Source organism: Rhinolophus sinicus, linkage group LG01, assembly GCF_036562045.2.
Source record: "Rhinolophus sinicus isolate RSC01 linkage group LG01, ASM3656204v1, whole genome shotgun sequence".
Classification (NCBI taxonomy): Eukaryota; Metazoa; Chordata; class Mammalia; order Chiroptera; family Rhinolophidae; genus Rhinolophus; species Rhinolophus sinicus.
Genome location: NC_133751.1, coordinates 22,206,319 through 22,231,327, shown reverse-complemented (window position 1 = coordinate 22,231,327; position 25,009 = coordinate 22,206,319). Strand labels below are relative to the sequence as shown.

At 35.8% G+C, this 25,009-nt stretch overlaps 2 long non-coding RNA genes across 2 annotated transcripts in view; one reads left to right on the top strand and one right to left on the bottom strand.

Moving 5' to 3' along the window:
* Nucleotides 1-25,009, top strand: part of LOC109447544 (uncharacterized) — a 659,535-nt gene that overhangs the window by 626,207 nt on the left and 8,319 nt on the right. The window lies entirely within an intron of this gene.
* The window catches only part of LOC141570216 (uncharacterized), a 251,642-nt gene continuing 235,910 nt past the window's right edge, over nt 9,278-25,009 (bottom strand). Inside the window, exons 7-8 of the long non-coding RNA XR_012494225.1 lie at nt 14,091-14,240; nt 9,278-13,229 (exon numbers count right to left, since the gene is read on the bottom strand). This is a non-coding gene — a long non-coding RNA (uncharacterized LOC141570216). The remainder of the gene's footprint in view (nt 13,230-14,090; nt 14,241-25,009) is intronic.

The window sequence follows — 25,009 nt, the reverse complement described above, 5'->3', positions numbered from 1 at the left end:
GGAACAACAATGGAGCCATAAATAGGGGAGTCATACCATTATTTCTCAGTGGTGCCTGGTCAAGTCACAAAAGCAAACATCTGCCAGTACCCCAAAGAGGGGTCTTCCTGCACCCCCATCTCACTGATGGCCGGGTGAGACACAGGAAGTAGGACCAACACGATCCACAGTCCACAATCCGTGCTTGCTAACCACACTTGCTAGCTGCAATCCGCCATTCCCTTTTCTGCCTGGAAACCAACTAACTAACCAACCCCCTAGCTTAGCCATGGCAGTTATATTAGTGGCTAATGGCTAACCAGTAACAACTGATGGCCAACTAGTCACAGCTGATGTCAAGAGCCTGGAAACTGCTCTCTGGAGCTCTGTCCCCACAGTGGGTAAATCTAAAGGTGTCACTAAGCTGCTGAACTTTCACTCTCTTCCTTCAATACATCCTGAGTACCATCAGTCAGTTCCAGAGAACCTCAGACCACCCATAGAGAGGTGGGGAGACACATGTCAATTTGTACATTACATTTCTGTAAAAGTTAACTTCTTTCTTTTTTAATTTAATATAAACTAAATATAAATGAAAATTGTATTTTATGTATGATATCACATTGGAGACCATTAGTCTAAAAATTTCTCTTTTAATATCTGCTTTATGCTCTTCAAAAGATATTATAGGCTATGTTGAAAAACATCCTTCTATCAAAATCTAACAGTTAACATATTTTCAAGGTTTATCCATATTGTAACATGCACCCATACTTCATGCTTTTTTATAGCCTACTAGTATTCCATTGTATGGATATACCACATGCTATTCATGCATCAGTTGATGGACACTTGGGCCTTTTACATTTTTCAGTTATTATGAATAATGTTGCTATGATCATTCATGGACAAGTATTTTATTGAAATATATTTTCATTTATCTTGTGTATATACCTAGGAGCAGAATTACTGGGTCACATGGTAACTATTTTTAACCTTTGGAGGAAATTTTAGATTGTACCATTTTACTTTTTTTTTTTTTTTTTAACATTTTACCAGTGTGGGGGCAGAGTCCCAGAGAGCAGTTTCCAGGCTCTCGGCCTCACGTGGAAAGGTGCTGGCTTGGGTAGTAGAGGGCTGTCAGCTGTGGCTAGTTGGCTGTCAGCTGTTACCAAGTTAGACAATTAGCCCCTGATATAACTGCCACAGCTGCGCTGGTCGGGGAGTTGGTCAGTTGGCAGGCAGAGAAGTGGACAGTAGGTTGCAGGTCGCGTGACTCCAGCCTCCAGTGAGACTATAGTGGTGTGACTGCCCTACCTATGGCTCTGTGGGTGTTCTTTTTTGGCCTAGCCATATCCTGAGTTCTTATGTGGGGAGTGGGACCAGAGACCCCACAGGCCATCTCACATGACAAATGGCACAGCCAGCAGGGTCTCCTGCATGACAAATGGCTCAGCTAGCAGGGTCTCCCACATGACAACCAGCAATGTAGAAAGGGTCCAATTTCTTCAGATTTTAATCAACACTTATAATTTTCTTTTTGATGACAATCATCCTAGTGGATATGAAGTGATATCTCGTCTAGGTTTTGATTTGTAGTTCCTTAACAGCTAGTGTAGTTAAGCACCTTTTCATGTGCTAATTGCCCATTAGTGTATCTTCTTTGGAAAAATGCCTATTCAGATGCTTTGCCCATTTTTTACTGAGGTTTTTACTATTGAGTTGTAAAAGCTATTTATTATAGATTCCCATCCCTTATCAAATATATTTGCAAAATTTCTTCTAGTCTGTAGTTTGTCAGCTCACTTCCTTGATAGTGTCCTTTGAAGCACAAAAGTTTTTACTTTTGATGACACCCAATTTATTATTATTATTATTTGTTGTTGTTGCATGTGTTTTCAGTATTATATTTAAGTCACCATTATCTAACCCAAGGTTACAAAGACCTACGCCTACATTTTCTTTTAAGAGTTTTATAGTTTTAGCTTGACATTTAGGTCTTTTATCCATTTTGAGATACTTTTTATATATGGGGTGAATTCCATTTTTTCAAAAATGTGTACTATAATAAAAAAATATATTTGGTCTTTTTCTGGTACCACTGTTCCTAAAAGTCTTGAAATCTCCTGAGGGGTAGAAATGTCTTTTGTATGCTAATCATATGACTGATGACTTGGGTCTCCTGGATAGTTTCAGGGTTGGGCAGATCTCCAGAAAGAACAAGCCGTTCTTAGAGAGTCAGAACTTTCAGCCCCACCTTACAACTTCCATGGACAGAACAGGGGCTGGAGATTCGAGTTCAATCACTAACGGTCAATGATTTACTCAATCATGCCTATGTCGTGAAACCTGCATAAAAACCTCTAAGTGGTGGGATTCAGAGTTTCTAGGTTGGTAATACATTGATGTGCTTTGGGAAGTCATGTGCTTTGCGAAGACATGGAAACTCCACTCACCAACCTACTCCCCTGTACATTGACTTACGCCTCTCTTTCATTTGGCTGTTCCTCAGTTGTGTCCTTTGTCAGTGAGTAAACATAAGTAAAGTGTTTTCCAGAGGTCTGTGAGTTGTTCTAGCAAATTACCAAACTTAAGGAGGGCGTTGTGGGAACCTCGGACTTATAACTGGCTAGTGAGATGTGCTAGTGGACCCAGAACTGGCAACTGGTGTCTGAAGTGGGGAAAGTCTCATGGGACTAAGCCCTTTACTGGTGGAGACTGTGCTTATTCCAGATAGTGTCAGAACTGAACTGAATGACACTCAGTTGATGTTGAGAATCAAACAATCACAGAATTGTAATGTTGTTTTGATTATTAGAAACCTCCCTCCCTTCCTCTTCCTCTTCCCCTCCCTCTTCCTCTCTCTCTCTCTCTCTCTCTCTCTCTCTCTCTCTCTCTCTCTCTCTCTCTCTCTCTCTCGCTCTCTCAAATAAATACCATAGTAGAAACAGTAATGCTTAACAAAATACATTTGCTCTCCAATACTTCCTAGCCCCAGGGTAATTAAAGGCCAATGGATCTGTGAACAGCTCAGGCAGTGAAAAGCCCATCTATGATTCTCCAGTTTCTTTTTCCTGCTGTTGAGACTTCAGAAGATCTTTTCTGAGATGTCATACTGGCCATCAGCCCAGTCCTTGAGTTATTATGTGGAGTAGAGGGCTCTGCTGACCTTTGTTAGATATATATCATGAACAATAAACACACTCCTATTGTGTTAAACCAAGTTTTGTTTTCTTTGGTTTATTTTGGCTACCACAGAATATCATAGCCCATCCTAACATATGTCCTTCTACTTATAATTTTCCATTAGCTCTCCAACTATTAAGAAGTAGAACAGCTTTTATGGAGAACTTGATGAAACCCCTTGTCTCTGCTTATTTAACATAATGACTTTAAGAGTATGATAATTTGTAGATTACAAAATGTTTTACTTAAATAAGTTAACATAATTTTTCTTCTTTGAATTTCTGGGTTAAGCAGAGTGTATCAATATCCACACTTTACAGATAAGGAAACTGGGTTTGAAGTGGTTGAGGAAATTAATCACTTAACATTGTATGCCCAGCCAGTAGCAGATTTGTCCTACAAATCTTGGTCTATTTTCTCCTGGTCAATATGCTTTTTCAACCCTGGACTTTCAGGACTCCTAGGGCCTCTCTTTCTAAATTGTTTACTCATAATTTTCTATGTTCTGAATAAACTAAGTATTCTATGCTGTTGGATCAATTAGGGTATTTCAAACAAATAATATATTCAATTACACTATCAGTCCAATAGATAATGATTGGATTTTTCCTCAAGCCATTTTTCAAAGATTATATATGAAGTCTAAAAGAATCAAATGTGATCATGGACAATATGCTGGTTATCATCATTCAAGGGAGTTTTTTAATAGAAATTATTTAACTTACTTTTTGCAACATCTTTGTCTGGCTTTGGTATCAGAGTAATGCTAGCCTTGTAAAATGCATTTGGAAGTGTTCCCTCCTCTTCAGTTTTTTTGGAAGAGTTTGAGAAGGATTGGGTTTATTCTTCTTTTTCTAGTTTATATTTCATATATTATTATTACTTTCTTGTTTCTTACTGTTTCTTTTTTTATTAGTTTCAAGTGTCAACTATATGTTTCATTTATTTTTGGTCTAATCTCTATTATTTCCTTCCTTCTGCTAGCTTGAAACTTAGTTTGTTCTTCTTCTAGTTTCTTACGGTGTAAAGTTGGGTTTTTTATTTGAGATCTTTCTTTTATCTTAATGTCGGCATTTATTGCTGTAAACTTCTCTCTTAGAACTGCTTTTGCTGCATCCTATAAGTTTTGGCATGCTGTATTTCCAAGAAATAAAAGGCACCCAAATTGGAAATTAAGAAGTAAAATTGCCTCTGTTTGAAGATGACATGATCTTATATATAGAAAATGCTAAAGACTCCACCAGAAAAAGTTAAAACTAATAAACAACTTGAGTAAAGTTACAGGATACAAATTGAACAAACAAAAATCAGCTGCATTTTAATACACTAACAACAAATTACCTGCAAAAGAAATTAAAATCATCTCATTTACTATAATATCGAAATAATAAAATATTTAGGAATAAATTTAACCAAAGAGGTTAAAGATTTGTACACTGAAAACTATGAAATGCTGATTAAAGATATTAAAGATGCTATAAGGAAATGGAAAAATATTTTGTGTTCATGGATTAAAAGAATTAATATTGTGTAACTGTCTAAAGCAAGTTCAAGATTCAATACAATCCTTATCAAAGTTCCAATGGCATTTTTCACAGAAAGAGAAAAGAACAATCCTAAAAGGCATGTGGAACTACAGAAGACCCCAGGTGTCTTAAGCAAATTTGAGCAAGAAGGACAAAGCTAGAGGCATCATGCGTCCTGATTTCAAAGCCACGTGGGATGGGCATACAAACAGATACATAGACCAATGGAACAGAATAGAGAGCCCAGAGATAAATTCACACCTATATGGTCAAACTAATCTTCAACAATGATGCCAAGAATAAAAAATGGGGAAAGAAATTATCTTCAATAAATGGTGTTGGGAAAACTAGATACCCACTTACAAAAAGAATAAAATTGGAATCTTATCTTACACTATGAACAAAAATCAACTCAAAATGGATTTATGACTTCACTGTAAGATATGAAACTATAAAACTCCTAGAATAAAACGTAGGGGAAAAAGCTCCTTGACATTGGTTTTGGCGATGATATTTTTGGATATGATACCAACAGCACAGGCAACAAAAGCAAAAATAAACAAATGGAAGTACAAAAAAAAAAAAAGCTTCTATACAGCAAAGAAAACAATCAACAAAATGAAAAGACACCCTATATAATGGGATAAAATATTTTCAGAGTATATATCTGATAATAGATTAATGTCTAAAAAAATATAAGGGACTCTTACAACTCAATAGCAAAATAAATAACTGGATTTTAAAAGTGGACAAAGGATCTGAATAGATTGTTCTCCAAAAAAGACATACAAATGTCCAAGAGGAATATGAAAAGATGCTCAACATCACTAATCATCAGGGAAATGCAAATCAAAAACAATGAGGTATCACCTCACAACTTTTAGATGGCTATTATTAAAAAAAAAAAAAATAAGTGTTTGCAAGGATGTGGATTAAAGGGAGGTCTGGTAAACTTTTGGTGAGCATGTAAGTTGGTACACTCATTATGGACAACAATGTGGAGGTTTCTCAAAAAATTAAAAATAGAACTACAATATGATCCAGCAATTGCACTTCTAGGTATTTATCCAAAAGAATTGAATCAGGATCTCAAAGGGATACCGGCACTTCCATGTTCATTGCAGCATTACTCACAATAGCCGTGACATGGAAGCAAATTAGATGTTCATCAGCAGATGCCTAGATAAAGAAATTGTGGTGCATACATACACTGCAATATTATCTAGCCTTAAAAAAAAAAAGAGTGAGAGAGAGAAGAAAACTGTGCCATTTACAACATAGATAGACCTGGAGATCATTATACTAGTGAAATAAGCTAACAGAAAGGCAAATACTGTATGATCTCATTTATATGTGAAATCTAAAATAGTTAAACTCATAGAAGGGGAGAGTAGAATGGTTGTTGCCAGGGGTTGTGGTAAGGGGAAAATGAAGGGATTATGGTCAAAGGGTACAAAGTTTCAGTTATGAAAAATAAATAAGTTATGGAGACCTAATAGTACTTATAGCTAACAGTACTGTATTGTATACTTAAAATTTGCTAATGAGTAGATCTTATGTTAAGTGTTATCACACACACACAAAAAAAAAAAGAAAGAAGGGGTAAGAGGAGACTTTGGAAGATGAGGGATATGTTTATGGCTTTGATGGTGGAGTTTATAGAGACTGTAAGATAGCAACATTAGGATGGGTTTGTTATAAAGTTATAAATAGTAAGGCATAGCACTATTCTTCCCACCCATTCACCTATATGGAGAAAAAAACCAAAAGGTAATTAGTTTGAAGCATCTCTTTCTAGTTGAGTAATTATGGTGTGGTTATAAAATATTGTGTCACCATACAGTAGTTGAAGGATTAAATGCTTTATAAAATATTTAATATTAAATATTAAAAATATCAAATCTAATTTTTAAAGACCTTGTCTTCCTTTCCAAAGTGACAAGGAAGGCTGGCGATATGCACAGTTGTTTATATACTTTGCATATACTTTGCTGTTATGAGATTTATTCAATATTCAGTTACCACATGATAACAATGAGTGCTACTCTGGCAAAAGTATTGCCAAGCAAGACCAACTGGGTTTGACAAATCTCTCACTTTATTGACTAAGCAAATGTACTCATGAGCTCAGCCCTTTTACATACAAGTATGATACATTGCATCTCAGAACTATATACAGTGAGATGTTAACAATTTGGGACTCACTGAATTAAACAATCCTTCTCTACTAAACTGTTTCTCAGAAGTTGAGTGTGCTAATGTATGTTTTGAATCTCCCCAAAGAAGATGAAGCTTAAAATGTCTCTAATGTTGTTTGGCAATACAAACTTATTTTTGTGGAATGGCCATGGGGGAACACAATTTGAGAAGTATGAGTGTACAGAATATACACTCTGAGCTAGGAATAAGAATGTCTGAGAAATTCACTAGTTCTGAAGTCTGGGCAAGCTCTTTGATTTCTGGATGTCAGTTAATAATACTAATCCTGCCTGTTTTGTGGGAAGAGGTAAAGAGACCACAAGATCTAGAGAATTAGGAATGTTCGTATCCATCATAATATGTTCATCTTCAAGCATAATGGTGATATATGGTGAATAATCAATGATTTTTTATTGGACATTTCAATAAAACAGCATATTTATATATTAATACTCACACATAACTGGATAATTGTAAAGTACTTAACAAGTATAAAATAGTGTCTCATAACATTAGAATGACTCATCTTAACTTGAACATCATTTCTAAAGTTTTATCTCTGCCATTGTAATTTTGGGTTACTCAAGATTTTTTCCCCTCATGTGTAGAGTCATAATTAGCCACTCCCAAAGACTATTATTAGTGTCAACTATTACATCAACAACGATCTTGGAATGAGAACAGTAGTAGAGAATGAAAAAATTTAAGACATGAATTATAGAAAAATAATTATAGAATACTAGGATTGATCCTGTTTAACTTTTACATGTTTCCATTTGGCTTAAGTGTAATTACAAAAACACAAGATGGAAAATTTCTGTGGTGTAACAGGTTACTGACAGAAACATAACTATTTTATTCTACTAAGAATGAATTGAGATAGTGACAATAACGAAGCTCAAAGTCAAGAGTGTCTGTTAGGCCTGGGATTTCTACTAACATGCCTTTTTGTTAGAACAACTCCATGCTTTTCTCACTTCCTTCACTGCTACTTTATTCTCTCTTCATGCACTAGCTACTTAGAGACCATTTACATGTTTCTTTGTTCTGTTAGATTTCTCAAACAATATTTATTTCAAAAATCTTGATTTGTTTCACTGTTTAAAAAGAAAAATATTATGAAAAAAGAAGACCTATGAGGCCCTACAGTTTGAGTAAAATGTTTGAGCCAGTCAGAGGGTTTTTATAGAGAATCATCATTTCAACCTAAATAAAATGGCCTATCCAGTACTGTATATAATGTTCCTGAGAACTTTTTTATTTTAACCACATCTTTGATAGTATCTATTACCAATTCAAGAGCAGGTTTTTAAAGGCAATATGTAGTTTTTCCAGTTATAAATCCCTACAGACATCAGCCATTTGTGCATTATACCCACAAGGATGTAATTGACTGATAACTTGTACACAAACAAAAATTAAAAAAAAAAGTGTTTTGAAAGTGAGAATACAAATTAATGTCTGATTTCAAAGATATATTTATATTGAATTACTTCAAATAAATTATAATTCACAAGAATGGAAATCGAATATTCCAAAGAAGAGGAAAAGTATCACTTTTTTTTTTTCTGATCCAAAGCCAACATAGATTTGTGCAGCTGTGGAAAAAAAAAGGCTTTCAAAGACTCTTTACAGACATGCTTCAGCAAGACATCATACTGTTCTAAAAAATGCCTCAATAGAAAGGTCAATTTTTAAGAAATCATCCAAAGAAATAAGCCAAACTTAAAAGAAATTTGTCTGGGATCCTAGGTAACCTTACTTCGCCCCTTCTGAGTTGATTCTGTTTCATGTCAGAGACACACCAGACAAGTAGATGTGAAAGGAAAGGGTGATTCGAGCTTTATTGGCTGATCCATCATAGCCATTCTTAGTAATGTTTCCTCCATTGTCAGCACTTCAAATAGAAACCATAATATGGATACTGCCAGTGAGAGATTTGGAAAATGTGCCACATCAATGACTTACTCTGCTCTCAACCGCTCTTACCCTCCCCTGCATGAGTACATTAGAGCTTATTATTCAGATACTGCAAGAGAAGTTTGGGCAAATTAAGAGTCCCCTCCCTGTCTCATTGTTACCTTATTCAGTGGCGTCCTGGCATTTTGCAACAAAACCTTTGATGGTAAGTTTTGAGTGGCATTCCAATTCCAGGAATTATGTTAGAGAATTTTAAATAAAACTCATTTACCTATAAGTGTTCAGTACATTCAGGATTTTCTTTGAATATTCCACTGTCTTGAAATGCATTAGGTAACAAATTAGAATTGTATGCTGATTTTTAAATGTTTAGAAAAAAATGGAAATACGTATTTTCTCTATGTAGCGATATTGTACTTCAAAAGAAAACACATAATTCTGATTAAGTCACTGCTGTTTCTACCACATCATGCTTCCCAGTATCACAATGATGATTTTTCTCTGCATCATGATAGATATTAGAATTTTGGTTCATTAAACTATGAGCTTTGTATGCATTATTTAATATACAATGATAAAAACTCCCCACGTTGTTTCAGGGCTACAGCTCTGCTCTTAGAGTTTGCAGATACGTATATATCAGGAATCTACATAGCTACATTCCAGATGTGTCTATTCCCACCCCCATTCCTTTCCACTCTCATTCAAGAAGGAAAAGGGAGAGAATCCAAAAGTCCATTCTGCAAAGGCTAAAATGAGGTGCCATATTGTGCCATTCTAACAAACTTCGAATCGCTCTCACCAGCTCTATTTTCTTTTTTTTTTTTTGACTCCTGTCGGCCAGCATACCAATCTCAGACAAATATTTCGAAAACTTAACTCTCCTTGCTTAATCACTTGATGAAGCACCTGCCATGGGCTCTCATTTCCTACCACATCATGTTCACATACATCAACCTGACTTCAGCTCTCTGCATAAATAATGCAGCCACAACATATGTCCCAATCTTCTAGAACAAACAGCAATTTTTCTAAAAGAAAAACTCTTTTTCCTGCTTCTACCTTTATTGGTTATATTTATTCCCAGTGCTGTGATTTTGCTTTTGCAGTCCCCTACCCCCAACCTGGATGTGTTTTGTTTTGTTATTAAACTATTTAAATAAACTATTGTTAATGACTCACCTTTTCCATGAAGATTTCTCCAAATATTCCTGGAAACAGGAGATAGCAGCTCTCTCTCTAATGTCATGATTTCACTTAGAGTGAGTAACACCTAACTGGTCACTTTTATTTTGGCTAAGGTTGTTATGACTGTTAGTCTTCTCTGTCTGTATTTATGATATCGTCTTCACAGAACCATATCTGGCTAATAATTATGTTGTTGTTTTGGTGGCTATTAGTGACTATATTATTAGGAGGACTGCTATATGTATTTTATTTTAGCAAACATATGACCTATTTGAGAATAAAAGTAGAAGGGAAACTTCTCTCTCTTTCACTCTGTTCCCCCACCGCCTCCTCCCTTGCCCCCTCTTTCTGTTTCTCTCTCTTAATGAACTGCACAAATTTGGGACCAGACAGACAAGAGCTATGTAATTTCATGACTATGTAATTTCAGACTAGTTATTGACTAGTTACTGAAACCCTCTAAGTTTCAGGTTCCTCCTACAGATAACAAGAATAGCATCTACTCGTGGTTTATATGAGGAGTAAATAACATATGTGAAACGATTAGCAGTATTCCTGGAATATAGTAAGTACTCAATGAATGGTATTTTTTTCTAATCTAGGAGAGAGAGAGTCAGTCTAATGATTTAAAAAAATAAACCTTAAAAAACATAAATCTGGCTTCAAATTCTAGCTCTATCATTTATTAATTTGCTAAGGTCTCAACCTCTGTGTTTTTTTTGTTGTTGTTGTTTTCCTTTTCAACATTTGGATAGTACTTTTTGCAAAATATTGGGATGATTGAATGGATAATAAAGATGTGACCAGTATGTCAACAAGCATGATGTGTGTGCACTATGATCACTGAATAGTTTAATGGGATAGTGGGAAAAGATACAACCTTCTCTCATCCCTAGAGTGAACACTCAGACAGCTTTCCTTGCTTTTTGTCTCATTATTAGGTAAAGGGATATCCAACTATTACTTTACATTGAAAACACAGGTTCAATTCAGTCACCAGAATGTTTAGTCTGATATAATAGTGAAAACTCCAAATCTGATTTAACATGAAACCTGACCCCTCTCCCAGCTGGCACCTGTTTTATGCTGGGACTTATAATGGTTCAAGGGCTCTGGTACTTCTCCCTTCCTGCTCACCATCTCTCCTAGTCCACAGCTGCATTTCAGTATCAAGATTGGAGAGAGCAAAAAGAAGTGATACCTGGATGCCTTTATGCCTTCGGATCTGGCAGATACTTAAAGCTGGAGTCTCTTAATAATCGTCCATGCAAATGATTATAACTGACCCTGGTCCTCAGGGTTGCTTTAGAGGGTTTTTTGAATGCTCTCTTTGGTCAATCTCTCTCATTGTTCTCTTGGTCCCAACAGATAGTACATTTCTATTCTAGAGACTTGACTCCTGCTTCAGGTACTCCTTACCAGCTGGACATCTTTCCCCTGGGGTCTTCTTATGCCTCCAGAAGCCCCAAGATAGACTTTAGCAGACCTCAGATAATTCTATACCAGGGTTCTCTTCCAGATGGCCCACAGCGAATGTTCATGCAGTATCCCTTGTTCCAACAAACTCTATCACCTCCCTTTGATCCTCTAGTCTCTTTTAGATTGGAGGTTTCCAAGTATGAATTGGATCTAGGCCACAGTCCACTGAAACTTTCTCCAGAATGAGTCAGATATGTATTCTTTTGGCCCCTCTTAAGTCCTTCTCTTCCCAACCACAAAAGGGAGAGAGATCTCATAGCAAAGGAATAGCTCTCTCCGAAGAGATATCTTCCCAAATCTTTTCTCTCTAGCCTCCTTTTTAGACCTTTAACCTATTTGGAAGGTCAAAGACACATGGAACAGGTTCTTATGGTGTTTCCAGTGTAACCCTTCACATGGGGTGGACAGGCTGCCTCATGCTTCCTTTGTTATCCTAACATCTACCCTGTTATCTATCCTGTTGTTCCTCAATCCTATATCCTGAAAAGGAAGGAAAACTGAGGAGTAATTCTGCTTTTGATGATAAAGCACAGAGAAGCACCTAGCACCAGTACTGGCTACATAATTTTCTGGGCCAGTGCAAAATGAACATTTAGGTCTTCTTCCTCACCAATTACTAAGAATTTCAAAATGCTGCTAGCAGAGCATTAAACTGCCCATCTCAGGGTGTGGTTCTGTGTGACAGTGCAAGTTACATGCCCATGTAGTCATGCAGGTTACATGCCCTAGGAAACAGATCATAGAAATAGTTCTTGTTGTTAATTCTCTGGTGCATATCCCATATAATCCCACTTTGCTCAGATGTGCCTGCATGGTCCTACCAGCACTGAGATCTTACTGATAATCCATTACCAAAGACCTCACTGCAGTACATTTGTTCACTTTTCAAAACCAATTTTATGCTGAAACAAAACCCAGTCAATTCAAATCAGAACAAACTTCCCCATAATTAACTGGCTGCTTCCCTGATAAGGAAATAGGGGTTCATTAATATCCTTTTTAATTTTTGTTTCTTAATACCATTCAATTGAAGAAAGCAAAGATGTGTGAAAAGAGTATAAAGAACTACTACCTATACTGGTAATCTCTTTGTTTTTGCTTTGAAAAAAAAACAATAACAGAGCAACAAGACAAAAACAAAGAGTCCCATAATCAGGAATATTGAGGATGAAAGTACTATGTGCTATCCATCAAAGTACCTAATGCGTGCCATTATTTCTATTAAAGTATTTTGTCTTGGGAGAAAATAAGACATTGCTTGGAAAGGGGCGGGCTGCCTTTCTAATGCAATGGCACAGAATCCAGCATCCCGGAGGTCAGGTTCAGCAGGAGCTCATCGAGTCAGCGTTGAGATGCAGACACTGCAGATATCATCCATCTCTCTGACACATGCAGGGCCTCATTGTGCGGCTGCCAGACACAGTCGGTGGAGATGAGAATGTCACAGAATACAGAAAAGGAAACCATGCCATTGGGCTTGCTGCTGTTTTTATCTATGAATAGCTTCATAAAGCAGCTCTGGAGAACATTATTCTGAGATGAAGAAATGGAGATTCGGTCCACGGCCATCATAATCAATGCGGGCAGTCAAGGAGTTAAGTGAACGACACACAGGCAAGGCGGTAACTCTAGGTGTTAGCAGTGATGAGGAGACTGCATCTTTTTTCAGAGCAATATTTTTGATGCAGATGCTGAGTCAGATCAGCTGCCTCCAGAGATTGATCAGATCCAGCGTCTCCCATTCCTTGAATTCTAAACCAAAATGACAGAGTGCCAGATAGGAAAGACATCACTCACTCATCATTGGAAAGGCAATTAAAATGACAGTGTGTGAGTAGTGGGGGGCAGAATATGGAGCAAGAATCATGAATTATACTTCCTGTCTGAGGTTCCCTTACTGATTAAAGAAGAAAACAGCAGGAAGGAAAACATAGCACGTCATCTGGAACAGGCAGACCCTATTAGCACAAAGGATTTTGCGTACATAAACATAGCAAAGAGGGATAGCACATGGTCATTTGAGGTTCTACGAACAAGGAAAGGGTTTAGGTCATTTTCAAATGTAGAGTATTTGGGGCTAGGTCAAATCTGTACCTTATCACATCTCGCTGTCATGTATGAGGGTTGTAGGGTTTACCGCTATGCTTTGAGATGCATGATTTGACCTGTGACCTTTAAATCTGCATAATATTGATTCTTCTTACAAGGATCTCATACTATGTAAGAATCCTCACCTCCCCCTATTCACCGAACCCCCACTTTTCTTGTAAACAGGACTTCTTTTAGGAAAGAGGGCAATTAGTGCAAAATCTATCAAAAGGCGTCTCAACCTGTCCTCCTGTCTCCAGCCAGGAGCTCTCTGGAAGATGGCCATGTAATTCTCATGATTTGTCAGGCCCCGGCCTATTTTTCCAGGCTATTGTATATAAGACAAATCCATTGCCTCATTCCTCACAGCCTCTCTACAAAGGAGAAAAGCAGACAGATCTTCCCAAATTCAGACAGAATATTGTGCACAGCCAAGTGGGCTGAAAAAGCACGTTGCCAAATTGGCGAGCACAGCTCCATGTATCGCTCTTTCCAGAGTTCAGCAACAACAACAAAGATGCTGACCTCCAATAAATGAAAGCGAGAGCTCATATCTTCTGTTTGGATTGAATGAGGACTCGAAAAAGCAGGCAGGACATGTTGCCCTCAAGCCGCAGCGCTCTTCAGAGGTACCACAGCGAGGTCTGCTCACCAACATTAAAAAGAAAAAGAAATCTGAAAAAGAAAAACGTCAGGTCAGATAAATGAATACTGAAACGGCCTAAATCGTCACCACATACAGGGCAAGGCATTTACGTAGAAAGGTCTTAGGTCAAGTTCTGCTGCTAAAGCATTATCAACATTCCTCACAAGTATAGGATAATTATAATTCTGAAAAATAATAATAGCCACCCTTTATGCGTTGACTAAGTTTTGGGCTTTGCAGTAAGCTCTTTGTATGGCTTATCTTATCTAATTATCACCACAACCCTGAAATTATTCTAATTTTGCTGATGAGAGCACTGAAGTTCAGAGAAGTTCAGATACTTGCTCCATGTAACAGTGGCAGAGTCAGTACTCAATGTCACGCCAGTCTGATGCAAATGTTTGCTACTGTGGAACTGCTTTCCACATACTACAACTGCCCTTAAAATGAATAATTATGGGCTTTTCATCCTCACTGGTGTCATTAGTACTTGTGCAGAGTAATGAACTTCCATGACATGATACTTTTGTCTTTTGAGGAATAAAAATCCCAAAGAGAATCTTCTATACATGAATTTAATTTTGAGGGGAAAATGTCTTTGAGTTTATCAAAAATTAAGGAAGAATTGGAGCAGAATCATAGCACTTTATCTATTTCTTTGCACCCTAGTGGTTGATCTCTCTCTCTCTCTCTCTCTCTCCTTCTTTCCCCCCCCCCCCCCGTTTGTTTGATCACAACACTCCTTATGCCCATGTACACAGTGTGAAGGCCGACTCCCATCTGCTCTCTATTCTCATAGACCAATAGCAAGGCATTCATACCCTAGGGACCACATTCCCGGGGGTTGCAGGGCCTCTGGTGGTGGCCAGGAGATTGGAAACTCTACAGCCTCAAAACACTCCATCAAGCCATTCATCCAGTGGCACTTCACATAATGCTACATGATTAAAGACCAGGAAGGTTAAACATTCTAACCAGACACATATGTCTAGCAATGGTCTTTTGAAAACCCCCATTCTGAGGAACCATCTGGACATTCCAGGTGATCTCCATGCCTACTGATGGGGGTCTACTCCATCATACATAATAGTTTGTGTAATCCAGCAGAGAATGTATTTGATGGCCTCTTTTGTTTTAGCTTCTTTAAGAAGAGAGCCAAAGATTGACTTCACTTTCATCAAAAGAATATTGCTACACATAAATAAGAATGTCTTGGCTCTGAAAGAGTGTTAGAATTCAGAACTTGTTCCTGAGCAGTATAAGGATTTTGATTCTAATTGAGACTCTGAAGACTAAAAGAGATAACTCAGAGAAAGGATGCCAAAAGTACAGAGGGATAAGGAACACCCTTCTAACAACAAGAGCACTGCATGATTTGAATAGATTCCCTGGTTCTCAGAGTCAGATGTTCATAACATCCAACAATCACCAAGATCTTAGTAGCTGTCTCTCCAGCATACTCTTTATACAAAGGAGGGAGAGGTCAGAGGCTGGGAACTTGAAGACTGGACCTCAGACTCTTGGATTTCAGGTTCAAAGGGCAGATCACTTTCCTCAGAAATAAACTATATGTGTTCAAACAAAGGCTGGATTAAAATCTATTCGGAATGTTACTGTGATGATTTCAATGTTTAAATAGGCAGAAAGGGGTCAAATGTCATTTGCAATTCTAATACTCTATTATAGTCTAGCTAAATACCTGGGATAAATGGTATAGTTCTGGTAGGTGATAATGTACTAGATAACCTTCTTAAGATTCCTCCCCTATCCTAAGCGTATATACAAACAGAAGCATCATCTGTGATTTCAAAAAATATATATTTATGGTACTCTAACAAAAATCACTTCAGTAGAAATCTATCTATCTATCTATCTATCTATCTATCTATCTATCTATCTACTATCCATCTATATATCTATGTGTGTAAGTATGTATATGTATACATACCTGAGATGCCAAAAAATGTATACACATGACTTGTATTCATCTTTTGTCATCAGTATATATTGAGTATTACAATTTTAATACAGTTTTCTTTTCCTTTCTTAAAATGTGTATACATTTTTTGGCACCCTTTGTATACATTATATGTGTGTATGTGTGTGTGTGTGTGTGTGTGTGTGTGTGTGTGTGTGTGTATAAAATATGAGTACAATATAATATTATCCAGGTAATTTTTTAATTTTTCTAAATAAACACTGCCACTACAGTGTTTCCCCACCTCTCTTTCTGGAAGTAATTTCTTAACACATTTTTTTTCTATATAGTAGAAGATCCTCCAAAGAATGTGCAATTTGATTGGTAATTGACTGATTTATTGGATGTAAAATGGACTTTTATAAAATGTCTCTGAAACGTATGCTTTGCAGTGGACAACAACATTCATCAATTTAGTATTTAAGGTTTGGAAACTTCAAAAAAAAACTCTAGAGGCCGATGCCATTTTGTGATGTGCAATTTTGCTAAGTCATGAACATAAAGCTCAGTAGGCAAAAAGGTATCACTTAAGCAGATGAAGGAGATTGTCCAACAAATACTTTTGCTGAGATTCTATTGAATACAGTCAAGAGTTTTTGAACTTCCATTATTTGACATTATCAGCCAAACAGTATGTCTCATTAAGAGTCTGAAGGATCAGTTAAACATTTCAGTAATGCTTTATTCCATTTTATGTGGAAAATTACATGCCATATTAGCAGTCATGGATTAGAGGTTTCTTGAACAAATACAAACAGCCCTTGTCGAAATCCAGGACCCGATATCAATTGTATAATAAAAGAAGTAAAAATTTATAATAAAAAGGAATATAATCTTGACGGAGTTTTCAGGGTTTTATTTAAACATATATAGTACCACATATTTTATTATCCTTTCCTTGAAAACTTATTTATGACTCTATTTGTACATAAATTTTGAATGTACATAAATTTGCCACATCTAGTACTTATTAGAGTAAAACTCATTCTGACACTAGAATGCTGAATAAAACTAAAGTCATATTTTCAATATCTACTTAAATTTCTTTTAAGGAAAAATGTAATTACAACAAAACTTTGTTTCACTTTTTGCTATTTCAAATAATTACTGTATAGAATAGGATACAAAATGGTTAATTTGATTGAAACGCCTAAGCCTTCACTACTAGACCTTCCAAAAGTGGATGGCTTATACAGATACATGGATAATGGTTTAATAATATGTATTATCGCCCTCAAAGTTGGTATACTTACATAAATGATGGCTCAAAAGCCATCAGCCACACCAAAAGTGTACTAGTACACAAAGTGCTGAGTGCTTCTATTATGCATTATTTTAGCTGGGGTGATGAATATTGTATGATCCCTTAATGTCGAGGTAGTTTTGTACCATTTGGCTTGTATTATTCTTAGATAGCCCTTAAGTAATGTAACAGAGCTAATCTTAAATGCTATTTTGCTGTTTAGGTCACGATTTTTCCTTTTTTGCCTGCAGTTTGGATTGTATAAAATCCTACAGAGGCAAGAAGACACTTTAAAGATGTGATAGAAGTAATGATATCTTTAAAGTGAAACTTTCCTGGGAAAAACACAAAGGATTTTCACTCATGATTTCTAATTACAGTATAGGTACCTCAAAGATTGCCAAATATTTGATTCCTATGAAAGGTATCATAAATAAGCATTGTTATAATCATTTTAAAGATGAGGAAATTTAGGGATCATAAGATTAGGTGACTTTCTTAAAACTAATTACATATATATATATATATATATATATATATATATATATATATATATATATAATCTATCCATCTAAAAGGGAAGAAAAGTAAACAATTGAGTATCTATTGATGTAAATAGGTAAATGTATCATAAATGCTCATACTGACCCTCCTCCACCCGGTATCTTTTTCCAAGCACTAAACCCTTACAAAACTCCAAGGCACTGTTACCAAATCAGTTCTACCACAAAGACAGTTTCCTATTCATTCCTTATATAGTCAGCTATCGTCTCCACTAACCAGACAAAAGCATGGAAGCAGCGATTACTTTTACTTCTTTCCATGACTCACTAGAGAACCTAAAATCTTTCTGAGGCCACTGAGCTAGGAAGGAATTCCACCTACATCCCTTCCAGAGATCTAGTGGCCTCTCCTTTCTCTCCATCTCCACCCCTGGTTCTTTCTCCACTGTCTCCTTTTGTCACTGCCACATCAACAACTGCTCAAATGATGCCCACGTCACTTCTTTATTTATTTAACTCCCTTAACATCTCCCTAATAATAACCATGTTTGCTCAGGAGTTTCATCATTGAGGATAGTGGACCAATTAGACTCTATGCAGTCATCTTCTTCCTAAAACAGTGTAGTCATCATCTTGCTACATATGGTTGGACACTTTCCCACCTAATTATTGTGTGTGACCGACCACCAAGAGTGAACATCCTTTCCTGACTTCTTTTCCTGCATTTTAAAGAACTAGTTTGCTTATTCACTTTTCCCAGTATCCATCCTCACTTACTTACACAGCTGCAGATAAATTAATATCTTTTTATAAATGGTGAATGTAATTTTATAAGAAAGCATCCTTAAAGTTCAACATTCCCACTTACTTGGAAATTAATAATATATAAGCACATCTCATTATAGTCATTTTTTTCTTATATTACCATTATGTTTTATATGCTTAATGTAAACCCAACTATTATTTAAATGTAACTATCAAATTAAAGCTTTTAAAATTTTATTTATTTCCTTTTGGCCAAAATCAAACTTTTGATACCCAACTTGTCCTCACTAGAGCTCTACTATGTTTGGAAATCTACTTTAGATTGGTCTCTTTTTCTGTTTTTAGCAGATATTGTTTTTAAAAAATTTATTTTTCTTTCTGTGGACTATTGTGCAACAGACCAACATCTCTGAGGCTAAATTAGTGGGTGAGTAATTCTAGAAGAAAAGGGCTTTATTTGATGACAGTTTTTAAAGTCATGAACTGCTATTTTTCTATGTCATTTGCTTTCTTTTTCCTAATGAGATTTAAAAATTCCTTCTCATCCTCTTTTTCATCTCAGTGATTTTCTCTCTCTATCCCCCATGCTTCAGATTGTCACTCTAAGCCATTTGATTAAATGACAGTGTTCTCCAAAGATCTAGAAGCTTTAGTTTTTTGTTAAAGGTTAGATTTTTAAAAATAAACCATAAAGGAACTTTTATGGTTCATTAGTCATCCTCCTTCTGTTTCCCTGTTTCTTATCCCATTCTAGCTTTGGGTAAGAGGAATATGCTAATAAGGATTATAATTAGATAAGGATACATGGGTAGACCATGTTATGACTGAATGCTTATGTATTATTTCATTTTGACTGTGACTAAAGCAGCATAGAGTTACTCCTAGGTAAAAGACAAGGTGAATGTGCTACTTATCATTACTTTGGTAGGAACAGGCTCCCTGAAAAAAAAATTTTTTTTTTTCCAAACACTTCCCATTGCAAAGTAGCACACTAAATATAAAAAATATATATTTCTATAAATCAAATCCCCTATATCTTTTATGTATTGTTTTTGTAGTTGTTGCTGTCGTTAACATTATTTTCTCACAGAAAGTTCCACTATTGAATCTAATCCTTTAGAAGAGCTTGAATATATGCACACAGATATTTAGTACTTCTATTTTGAATATTCTTATAACTCAAGTTGAAGAGCAACAAGTTTAGGACAAAGAATAATCAAGAAGAAACATATCACACAATTGGAAATACTCACCTCAGGGATCATGTAGAACATGTTTTATATGTTCTATAAAAAGTTTACAATATTGCTTGCAATTTTAAGTGCCAATATACAAAAGAACCAGGCAGAGTTGAGCCATATAACTTATTCAAATTACAATGTCATAGTTACATTATATTTTGTTACCCTTTCATGTAACTCCAAGTAATCTTCACACAGTTACAAGGACTCCAATTTTTTTTTCAAATAAAGTAAATCCAGAAAATTCAAAAAGTTGCAGTTAACTTTGTTTGATTACAAACATCTGTGGTTGGCATGCACTAGACCCTGCTTACCTGTGTCTCCAATTTAGCACTCCATGGTAGCTATAAATTGCCCCACTAAACAATCAGATAAAAATCAATCATCTTGAAACCTTTTTCAAGTTTTAATATAAGTTAGCCAATTGTATATTTTTAAATAACTTGACAATTTAAGCTTAGCAGAAGTTCTGTTTGGGGAAATGTTACCATTTAAGAAAATAACCCATTCTGATGTTAGCTATTAAATTTTTACTAAGTCATTGTCAGTTCCATTTTAATAAAATAACTTCATTTTAAGTAACATTTCCATAACTTAAACTTAGTAATGTAAAACATTTGCTCAAAATTTGTTTGACTCCTATAATACAATATTCACAGTCACCCTGAGATCCCCATTATTTGAGCAAAGAAAGTGAGGTTTAGAGAAGTTAAGTAACAGGCTCTGAGGCAAAGCCGGCTGCTGTGAGGTTTACCCAGGATTTGATTTCAGGCTATTCTGACTCCAAAAACATAAATCCAGGTTAAATGCAATAGATGTCTCTGCTTTCTTTTTTTTTAATTAAAGTTTATTGGGGTGACAATTGTTAGTAAAGTTATATAGGTTTCAGGTGTACAATTCTATAATACATCATCCATATATCATATTATGTGTTCACCACCCAGAGTCAGTTCTCCTTCCATCACTATATATTTGATCCCTTTTACCCTCATCTACCACCCCTTCCCACCCTCTGGTAACCACTAAACTATTGCCATAAGAAAAGATGAAATAGTGCCATTTGCGACAACATGGATGGATCTTGAGATTATAATACTAAGTAAAATGAGTCATACAGAAAAAGTCAAGAACCAAATGATTTCACTGATATGTGATACATAAAACTGAAAACAAGAAAGGAAAAAGACAAACAAATGAAGAAACAAAATTCATAGACACAGACAATAGTTTAGTGGTCTCTGCTGTCTTCTACTCTTTGCTGCCTTTGAGAGAACAGGTCAACCACGCAAAAAAGTCTCCTGTGTATTGTCATTTATAGAGATTTCTCTCTTCTAAAATATGTCAAAGCATAGATTATTTTAGGACTTTTTTGTTTGTTTTTGTTGTTGTTGCTGTTCCCACAGCTTCAAAGCCTGGGCTTTGCACGCTGGTGGCGAGGGATGTTTTGCTACCTGAGCAAAATGCCTTCTTAAGCAACTAACACTAATTTTTCTTAGCTGACATAGAGTGAGTTAAATGCTATCTAGCCACTGTAAATGAATTTCAATAGAACAATTCCAGGCCCCCTACATACTTTTATCCTCTACTTTGTTGTGTTTTATTTTTGTTTCGTTCTTGACAAAAACAGCTATTAAGTTTGTGCAAAAGTAAATGTGGTTTAAAAGGTTAAAAATAATTGCAAACAAATGCAACTACTTTTGCACCAACCTAATAAATTAAAATTTAAGAAGGGGCACTTTTTTCTTTTTCTTAGTTCATGAATGTCTTCCTGACTTGTGAAAGAGGTAAAATATTACCAGAAACCTTAAAAAAGGAGGAAGTCAGCTGCTTACCTACTAAAGACGGGATCTAGCTGACTCATTTGGAAACTAACAAAGAGGTTTATTATTTTTTAAACATATAAATTAAGTGTGTGACTCTTTTTGTTGTAGGTGCTATGCGGGTTCTTTCCAGATACTTTTATTAGAAGGCATGCAGGGACCTACAAGTATGGAATGCCCATATCTGTCTTTTGAGAGGAATATTTGGAGAGAAAACCTGCTAGCACTTGTTGTTGGTTGAGAATCACCACAGACCTTTCAGTTGTGGTTTCTAACTGTGGATACCTCAGCAGGCTGTTAGCTATTTGGTAATGTACTATAATTTTTAATTTTTTCATTCTGCCATTGACATATATATTGGGAATTTATTAGTTGTGAACCACAAGAAAGAATTGCATTTTATAACTGTCCAGAAAAAATAAAATTAAAACATGAACTTTATCCCCCCCAAAAAAGTAACTGAGACTATTTCTTAGCCAATGAATTCTTTCAACAGTTGGTCTTAGAGGGAACAAGATAATGTTTAGCCCATAATCGTGATTTGAAATTAGCCAACTGCCCTGTCCCTTTGATCACTTCAAGGAAAAATATGTTCTTGTCTGTTTGAAAGATAACCAAATATTCTGTAGTTTGGTTACAGGTCCTGTGCTCGGTCACTAGGTTCATAAATGAAGTTGTTTAAAATGCAAATAAGTGACAAAAAAAGAAAGCTGTTCAAACTTCAGGAAATAGTACCTGAAGAAGAGATTAAAAAGAGTACCTTGTGGATAAGTACTGTAAGACAAGGACTCACACTATACTTGTGACTCCAAAAAATTAGTTTGTCCTAGAATTTTAAATATAAGATTCTCTTACACCACTGTGGAATAAATTGGCCATTATTGTTTAGAGGACAACTTTGGTGCCTATGAGAAAAAAAATTAAACTTATGAGGGGAAATTAGGAAAGAAAGTTTTATACTCATATATATTTGTATTTCCAAAGATATTGAAGTAACAGTCTGTTTAGATTAGCATCAAGGGATTTTTAAGGGCACCACAGCATCTTGTCAGTTGAGTACAATACACAGACTTAGATATTGTAAAGAATCTCTTTGATGTGAAATCTTACTTCCTGGATAAAACCCTATGAAAAAAATCTCTGAATTGACTAGTTTTTCAACCTGTAACTCTTGGTATCCTGCAAGTAGAACTTAGCTCCTCATGGGAAAAATATTAGGAAACATTCAAATTTTGAAATAATTCATTTTTCCTCACAGATTTAAAAAAAAATATTCATAAAATGAAATTAGTTAAACTTTGAAAGTTGGAGCAAACAGAAGCCTATATAAGGGCCTAAAGTAGCATAAAGCAGTCTAGAAGTTAACTGCTAGACATTTAATGTCTCTCTAGCTTTTATTTATTTTCCTAGCTCTGTCTCTGATCGTCATTTGGATAGACATTTTTACAAGATGTGTATTTTAAAATACAAGTATATTGAACTTGGAAACAAAGAGGAAAAACCTGTAGTATTATTGGCAAAAGATGTAGTTAACTAAACTAGCCATCAGTGCACTCTAAAATAAGTATTTGGGAGAGAATTTCCAGAGGGGAGAAAACATCAAAGCTAAATTATTATATTCTTGTATTAGTGGGTTCCACTATACATGTTTAATACATTTTAGGTGAATTATGACCTACTGCTATTATACAAGGATTGGAAGTTTTAGGACAGTTCTGAAAAAAGTTTATTTTCTGTTAGGTTTCTGTGAGCTAGTGCTACTTAACAAATAACCTCAAAACTTTGTAGCTTAGAATAACAACCATTTTATGAATACTTCACAATTTGTGAGTCAAAAATTTAGTCAAAGCTCTTCTGGATGATTCTTCTGATACATATGGTGTTGTCTAAGGTTGGCCAGTGCCATTCAGCTGGCAGGTGGGCTTGTCTGGAGGATACAAGACAGCTACAGTCGCATGTCTGGTGCTATTGATTGGATGTCGATGTCCTCTTAAAACTCATATGTTGAAATCTTAACCCCCAATATGATGGCATTTGGGGCTGGGACATTTGAGAGGTTATTAGGTTATTAGGATGGAGCTCTCCTGAATAGGATTAGTGCTCTTATTTAAAAAAACAAAACAAAACAGAGAGCTCCCTCACCCCTTCTGCCATGTGAGGACACAGTTAGAAAATGGCTGGCCGTCTATTAACCAGGAAGTGGACTCTCATCAGACACTGAATCTGACAGTGCCTTGATCTTGGATTTCCATCATCCAGACCTGTGAGAAATGAAGTTCTGTTGTTTATAAGCCACCTAGTCTAATGGTATTCTGTTATAGCAGCTCAGGTGGTCTAAAACATCTGGTGTCATGATTCAGATGGCTAGAATACTGGGTTCTCTGCCATGGATCTATATCCTCCATGATGGTGGTCTCAGGGTAGTCCTGTTTCTTCCATGGTAGCTCAGGGTTGACAAAGAAAGTGTTCAAAGAGACAAAAGTTGGAAGCTTCTTCAGTTTTTTAAGGCTTGGGCCCCCAAACGGATACAATATCATTTCTGCCTTATTTAATTTGTCTAAGATTCAAGGGGAGAGGACATAGGTACCACTTCTTAGTGGGAGATATTTTAAAAATTGATAGCCATCTTTATTTTGCTAGACTTGTGATTACTAAAATCAAGTAAATATGCCTATTCAAAATCTACATATTTTTAGCAATCTGGCATGGAATCCCAAGTAGTGAGAGCTAATATTGAACATATACTTTTAATATTTTTTTTCTTTTTTTTTCTTAATGAGTATGAAGAGGTATCTCATTGTAATTTCAATTTGCATTTCCTTAATGACTAACAATGCCAAGCTCTTTTCACGTGCTGTTGGCCCTTGGTATATCGTCTTTTGGAGGAATGTTTATTTGAGTCCTTTGCTCCAATCCTTTTTTGTTTATTTGTTTTGCATTCATTTTTGTTAATTGTGATACAAAACAGATAACATAAATTTACACTCTCAATAATTTTTAAGTGTACGATACAGTATTGTTAACTCTATGTACATTGTTGCACAATAGATTTAGAACTTTTTAATCTTGCATGATGGAAACTTTATACTGGTTAAACAATTCCCCATCTCCGCTTCCCTCTAGCCCCTGGCAACTGTTATTCTACTTTCTGTTTCTGTCAGTTTGAATACTTTATATATCACATATAAGTGAAATCATGCAGTCTTTTTGTGATTGGCTTATTTTGCTTAGCATAAGTGAGAATTTTC